Raw genomic sequence first — 7,749 nt, 5'->3', positions numbered from 1 at the left:
ACTATCTATTCGAATCCTTTTGATTTAATCTAAAACAATACTTGTCTCTTTTCCTTCTTCTTAAATATTTCTTGGTACAGCAAAGGAAAATGTTCATGATGATTTCTACCTTATTTTGCCTGTTGTATGTTTCACCGTAGCCTATCCATACACTAAAAATTAGGAACAAATGTTTGATAGCGATATAGCAGAACTTGACATTATTCATTTGACAAACAAGTTTTTTTTTTAATTTTATTTAGTTATTTTTCAAGTACAGACAAACAAGTTTTGATCTCGTGCCTGACTGAATAAATGCAGTGGCTGCAGGGCGCTGGCTTGAGGGTCTCTTCTAGAACGCGTCCCTTCAGGGTGACTTTGCAAACCGCAGCAGCAGAGATCTGTCCTGTTTTGTTCCAACTCCATACCTGGTACTTACATGTTTAGCAACGAGGAGAAAATGTTGAATCATTAGCTTGTTGAATCGTTAATCATTAATGCTTGTTGGCCAAGTAACTTAAAGCATTGAATTAGTTTTCTTAGTGGGGAGATGGGTATTAGATCTTAAATAGTAAGCTAATTGTAGTATTTTACGGTGAAGGAATGATCGATCGTACCTGTTTGTGCTTCCTGAGACAATCAGGCCTTTGTAAAGTGTCAGTTACGTAAATAAGGTTCAGAATCTTTCTGAACCAAATGTGAAAGAGCAGTGCTACAGGAACGACTGATGTTGCTTCTTTAGAAGATGGAGGGGAAAATGAACACCAAGGGTCTCAGGCTATGCTCCTTTGCATATATTATCTCATTCTTCACACCAACCACACAGGGAAGCTTTTTTTTTTTACATGTTTCTCACTGACTCTGATCACATTTTTATTCAGAATTATCTGTCCAAAGTGATTTGACCTTTATGGAATAAACAAATTTAAGTTTATGCATCAGGCTTCTTTTATTCTGTGGTAGATTTCTGCTGGCTTCTCAACCAATGATTTTTTGGTAACTGCAGCCTTTTTTCCTGCCAAAGGCTTCGGCTTTGTACCATCAGCAGCCTTCTTTCCTTCCTTCTCTTCCATGGGCTTCTTGTGTGGAACCTCTTATTCGATTTGGCTTCTAGTGCTGCTGCAGTTTTATCCACCCTGAGCCTAGAGAATTCTTATTCAGGATTCGGCAGTGAATCTAACTGTGTGGTACTTGGAGGGCTCTTTGGATCTCTGGGCTTTTCAAGATCCTGCCAAGGTTGGTACTGAGCATTACAAGCACATGAAAGTTGTAGTTACTCTGGAGGGAGGCAGCTCTACGCCAAGGGCTGCACAGATCATCTAAGTTGTGAAAGCACTTTCAGTCCAAATGCAGACACAGCCCACGCGCCCACTAGGAGCAAGTTTCAGAATGCTCAGCTTGCTTATGTTAACCAGAGTAATTCCAGAGACGCTTCTGAAGGCTTTGATGGTACTGTTGTCCTCCTTACATAGGTGGTACCAGGTCCCACGTGCTAGGTATGATGACAGTTTCTCATTTTGCCCTTGCCAGCTCTCATTCACTGAGAGGCATAGATTCTTGTGGTATCATTCTAGGTCCTAGGTTTCTTAAGAAGCAAAACAGCCTCCTTGATTTTCCTATAGCCTTCAACTTTATCTTCAACCACCAAAGGGTATTCAGGAACTTCCTCAGTACGATGATCTTTAGACATGACCAGTGCTGGTTCAGCTGGGGCAGCTGAGCAGAGCAGATGGCATATCGCTTCTGCACTGGTTCACTTGTGTGGTACTAACAGCACCAGGTTTTGGTTGGTGCAAACATGCGGCCCCCAGGATGCATTTCCAAAAGTGCCCTGGCTGGAAGGATGAGTCCTACCACCTTGAACTCTGGAGATTCAAACCAGCTCTACCAGTACCCAAGACTCAGCAGTGGTTTGATGACATGCCAACTCGTTGATAATACAGGACTGTCTATTGTTTTTGCACAAGTTGGTGTGAACATAGTTCACAATATCTTGTCAAACAGGAGCCTAGAACACAGCAGGAAAAGTGACATTTCTGCCAGGTGACTCCCCCTTTTCAGAGTGCACTGCCACCAGTGGACGAGCACATGCGATGGTGTGGAGAGGAGGCTGTACTCCTCTCACCCTGGTGGCTCCCAGGAAAAGCCAGGGAAGCCTTTTGATTATTGTTTTTATTGATGAGGAAACAGAACCTTCGATCAGCTAATAATAGCAAGATCTAACCCAGACACCTTTGACTTCAGTCTGTCCCTTCTATTCTACCATACCTCCTTTATATGTTAGCAAAAGCAAAACCAATTGACTACTGTCAAACATCTACTAACATCCATCCACAGAAGGCTCTCTGCTGGACATGAGAAAGTTATAGACATGATTCAGAAACTCTTAACTGTGTGGGAGGATAAACATTTTAGGGGTACTAACTGAGCATACATCACCTAAATAAACTAGGATAGAGAACTAAATTAAGTCCAAGCCAAATGAGCATAACTGGGGAGCAAGTGTGAATGAATGGATGCAGAATGGCTACTTTAAATAGTTCGGGGTCAGATGATCACTTATGAAAGCCCAATAAATCAGCCTATCAATGACAAGCATTTATTGAGAACTTACTGCCTCTGTCTGTGTTGACACTAAGTTTGGGTCTTGCAGGGTTTGGGGAAGGAGTTTTGTGCAGGGACAGGAAAGTTATACCAGAACACAGCAGTGTTTACCTGGGCAGGTGAAGCAAAGAGGTTTGGTGGCAACCAATGTAACCAGTAGAGTAACAGCCTTTGGTTGCATGTCAAAAGTAAGTTCTTTTAAAGACTAGGAGACTCAAGTCATGTCTTAGAAGGCAGATGGCCAAAGGCAAGACTACTTGCATGTTTTATGTAAAATAAAAATGCCAGGCCCTTATTCAAAAGTTATGGGGACCTATCAGGTGGCAGGGCTGAGATGATTTGCATCATAGAAGCCAGCAGTGACATAATTTTGGCAGGCGCCCCCGACAGCTTAGACAGTGCAATACAGTTCCAGAAGCTTGCCACATGACTGGAACTTGGGGGAATCTCCCTGTTGTGCATGTTCAGGTGTAAGGTTCTATTCCAGGAAGACGTATCCCTCACAAAGGCTCTCCTCTAATTTCATAGTGAACAAGGGAACAGCACATGCCCTGCACATTTATGGGTTTGCTCCACGTGAACTTTCTGGTGCCAGGTAAGGTGAAGGCTTAGGCTGAAGGCTTTCCTACATTCACTGCACTCATAAGGTCTTTGTTCAGTGTGAACGCTTGGAAAGTTAATGAGGCAGGAACTTTGGCTAATGTATTTTCCACAGTCACTACAGTTATAAGGCTTTTTCTAGGGTGAACTCTGTACATTAAGGCTGGAACTTTGGCTAAAGAATGGCCCATGTTTGGTGCACTCACAGGGCTTTCTGCCAGTGTAGCTCTGGAGTTGAATGAAACTGGAGATGTGGGCGAATAGTTTTCCACATTTACAAGGCGTTCCTCCACTGGCACACGAGCACTGAGAGAGATGAACTCTGGTGCCTTGGCCCTGGGGGCTGGGGAGCGTCTGGCTGGTGGTGGCTGCTGACCAGGATTCATAGTTTCTTCCTTTTTTGACCGGAAGCACCCACACCAGAAAGAGAGGGCTCTGCCCAGGTGCTCTGCTTCCACAGGTGAGGCGGAAAAAGCCACTAGGGTCATAGGACCAGTGCCCTCCTTGCTCTCAGGATCTGGTGGGCTGATCTGGGACCTCACATCCCCTCTCCTACCCTGGTCTCCACACCCTAGGTGCCAGATGTACCCTTCACTTGTTTGGCAACTGTGAGAGAGCCAGACCTTTGGCACCAGAGAACTTTATTCCTTCAATCCATTGTCAAATCCAGACAGCTAGTTGCCTTTTCCACCCCCCTTTCACTATTGTTTCCTTTTCTTGTTCCTTCTTTTTCCCATGTCTTTTCTCTGGTTGCAAATGTGCTAGGCTGGGACAGAAACCTGCCTCCAACACCAAACTTGCTCACTGGTGGCTTCCTCCTAGCATTTGCTGGTGGACTTTGGGAAACAGACCTTCTTAACCCAACACCAATCAGTTGTTGGATTCAGACTGACTCTGGCAAGAGGACATAACTGTTGGCAAGCAGGCTCTTCCGCCCAGGGAAATAGCTGGAGAGGATGGCAGATGGGAGCTGTCTCCTGGCAGTCCTGAAGGTAGGTTCTGGGCAGTACAACACAGCATCCACTTTGCAGATAAGACTGAAAGGAGGGAGATGTGTTCAAGGTCCCTTAGGGGCTTCTGTCCAGCTCAAACCCTCATTCCCTGGAACTTTGTTCTATGCATTGCTCTTGCTTAACTGTTTGGCCTGGGTAGCCATGCTTGTATCAACTGGTACTTCTTGCTGTTTGGACATGGTCTCCAATAGACCCAACCCTTAGCTAGTCAACAACCTATCAGATTTTTTTAAAAGCCCATGCAAAATGATAGTCAGGCTCTCTAGCGGTCTCCTAGGAGGAGCTAAGGTTGAAAGGTCATGTCACACTGGCACAGCCATTTCTAGATAATGTGCAAACTTTTTAGCATGCAGAGAGAAAATACTTCCCCGGGAAGGGACAGAGAAGTGGAGAAAAAAGCTGCCTCTATTCAGCAGAGTCTCAATTCCTACCCCTGGCTAGTTTGAGAGGATTTCTGTACAGACCAAAAGTCCTGCAGAGACAAACTATAAAAAGAAACTACCCACATAGAAACAAAATCAGGTATGAAAGAGATGTTACCACGGACATCACAGAAGTGCAAAGGGTCATACTGGACAACAAAAACTATAGGCCACAAGGTTAAATAACTTAGAAGAAGTGGATAAGTTCCTTGAAATATATAACCTTCCTACACTGAATCATGAGGAACTGCAAAATCTAAATAGACCGATCAACAGAGAGGAAATTGAAACAACCATTGAAACCCTCCCAGAAAGCAAAAGTCCAGGGCTAGATGACTTTACCAGTGAATTCTACTAAACATTCAAAGAAGATCTGATATCTATCCTTCTCAAATGCCTTCAAAAAATTAAAGTAAGATGTACCTGGCCGGTGTGGCTCAGTTGGTTAGAGTGTCATCCCATAAACTGAAAGGTTGTAGATTCAGTACCTGGTTAGGGCACATGCCTAGGTTGTGGGTTCTGTCCCAGCTGAGGTGTGTAAGAGAGTCAACTGGTCAATATTTCTCTCTAACATTGATATTTCTCTGCCTCCACCTCTCCCTCCCTTCTCCTGTCTCTTAAAATCAGTAAGCATGTTCTCAGATGAAGATTTAAAAAAATGAAGAAGAGGCAATACTTCCTAACACATTTTATGAAGCCAAGATAAGCCTGAAACCAAAACCTGGCAAGGATAGCACACACGCACACGCGTGCATGCACACACACACACACACACACACACACACTACAGACCAATATCCCTGATAAACACAGATGCAAAAATCCTAAATGAAATACTAGCAATTCAAATATTTAAAACAAATAATACATCATGATCAAATGGGGTTCCTCCCAGGGGCATAAGGCTGGTTCGACATACACAAATTGATCAATGTAATATACCACATCAACACAATAAAGGATAAAATGATTTAATCTTATTAATAGATGCAGAAAAAGCATTTGATAAGACGTGGCATCCATTTATGATGAAAACACTCAATAAAATGGATATAGAAGAAAAGTACCTCAACATAATAAAGGCATATATGACAAACCCTCAGCTAATATCATAACCAATGGTGAAAAACTAAAAACTTTTCATCTAAGTTCAGGAATGAGACAAGTATGTCCACTTTTAACCACTCTTATTCAACATAGTAATAGCAGTCCTAGCCAGAGCAATCAGAGAAGAGAAAGAAATAAAAGTCATCCAACTTGGGAAGGAAGAAGTAAAAGTGTCACTTTTTGCAGATGCCATTTTTATATAGAAAACCTTAAAGACTCTACAAAAAAAACTATTAGGAACAATAAGCAAATACAGTAAAGTTGCAGGATACAAAATCCACTGCATTCCTAGATACCAACAGTGATATTTTGGAAAAAGAACTGAAAAAAAAATGCCAACAATTTCTTTTGCAATTGTAATCAAAAGAATAAAATGCCTAGGAATAAACTTAACAAAGGATATGAAGAACTTATATACTGCAAACTACAAAGCATTATTAAAAGAGATTACAAAAGACACAATGAAATCTAAAGATAGTTTGCATTTATGGACTGTAAGAATCAACATACTTAAAATGTTCATATTACCCAAAGCAATATACAGATTTAATGCAATCCCCATGAAAATCCCAATGACATTTTTTTAAGTAAATAGAACAAAAAAAATTATCAAATTTGTATGGAACCACAGAGGACTCTGGATAGCCAAAGCAATTCTGTGGGGGGAAAAAAACAAATGAAGCCTGAGGTATCACACTCCCCGACTTAAACTTACACTACAAAGTGTTCATAATCAAAATAGCATAGTATTGTCAGGAAAACAGACACAGACTAATGGAACAGGATTGAGAGCCCCAAAATAAAACCACATGTATATGGATAAATAATGTTTATAAAGATTTTATTTATTTATTTTTAAAGAGAGGGGAAGGGAAGGAGAAAGAAAGGGAGAAAAACATTGATTAGTTGCCTCTTGTACACAACAGAACCTACCACTTAGGCATGTGCCCTGACTGGAAATTGAACTGATGACCAATGCCCAACCAACTGAGCCATGCTGGTCAGGGCTGGGAAAATAATTTTTGATAAAGGAGCCAACAAACATACAATGGAGAAAAGAAGGCCTCTTCAATAAATGTGCTGGAAAATCAGAAAGCCACATGCAAAAGAGTGAAACTACTGGTAGACTGTTGTTCCTTCCCATGTAAAAAAATTAACCCCAAACAGACCAAAGACCTAAATATAAGTCCTGAAACAATAAATTATATATAAGACAAAATAGGTACTAAACTTATGGACTGTGGTTTTAGAGAAAATTTTATGAATTTGATCCCAAAAGCAATGAAAGTGAAGGCAAAAATAAGTGAGTGGAACCATATCAAAATAAAAGCTTCTGTATAATGGAACAAAGTGACAATAAAACAAAAAGCTGATCAACCAAATGGGAGAAGATATTTGCAAACCACAATTCTGACTAGGGGATTAATAACGAAACTCCTCAAAGAACTCATATAACTCAACACCAAACAAGTAAAGAATCCAATTTAAAAATAGGCAGAGAATCTGAACAGATATTTTTCCAAGAAGACATACAAATGACCAACAGATATATGAAAAGATGCTCAACTTCACTAGCTCTTAGGGAAATGCAAATTGAAACTACAATATGATAATTCCTCATACCTGTTAGAATGGTTATTATCAACAAGTATTATAACAAAAAGTGCTGGAGAAGTTGTGATGAAAAAGAAACCCTCATTCACTGCTGGTAAGGATGTAAACTGGTATAACCACTATGGAAAAACTATGGCAGTGCCTAAAAAAATTAAGAATAGACTTACCATATGACACAGCAACTCTCTTCCTGGTATCTACCCAAAATATTTGAAAAGATTTATTTGCAAAGAAGTATGCACCCTTGTTTTTATTGCAGCATTAAAGACGTGGAAACAATCAAGGGTCCTTTGATAGGTGATTGGATAAAGAACATGTGGTGCATGTATACAATGAAATACCACTCAGCCAGAAGAAAAGATGAAATACTGCCATTTGCAACAACATGGGTGGACCTTGAGAATATCATG

At 40.9% G+C, this 7,749-nt stretch overlaps 1 pseudogene; it reads right to left on the bottom strand.

Annotated features, from left to right (window-relative positions):
• Positions 1-910: 910 nt before the first annotated feature.
• On the bottom strand, positions 911-3,671 carry LOC119040115 (60S ribosomal protein L4-like; annotated as a pseudogene).
• Between the last annotated feature and the right edge of the window lie 4,078 nt (positions 3,672-7,749).

The sequence above is a fragment of the Artibeus jamaicensis genome, unplaced genomic scaffold (genome assembly GCF_021234435.1).
Source record: "Artibeus jamaicensis isolate MK-2021 breed Jamaican fruit bat unplaced genomic scaffold, CSHL_Jam_final contig_452, whole genome shotgun sequence".
NCBI classification, from domain to species: domain Eukaryota; kingdom Metazoa; phylum Chordata; class Mammalia; order Chiroptera; family Phyllostomidae; genus Artibeus; species Artibeus jamaicensis.
Note: the sequence above shows the minus strand (reverse complement) of the source record. Positions and strands in the feature narration are given on the sequence as shown.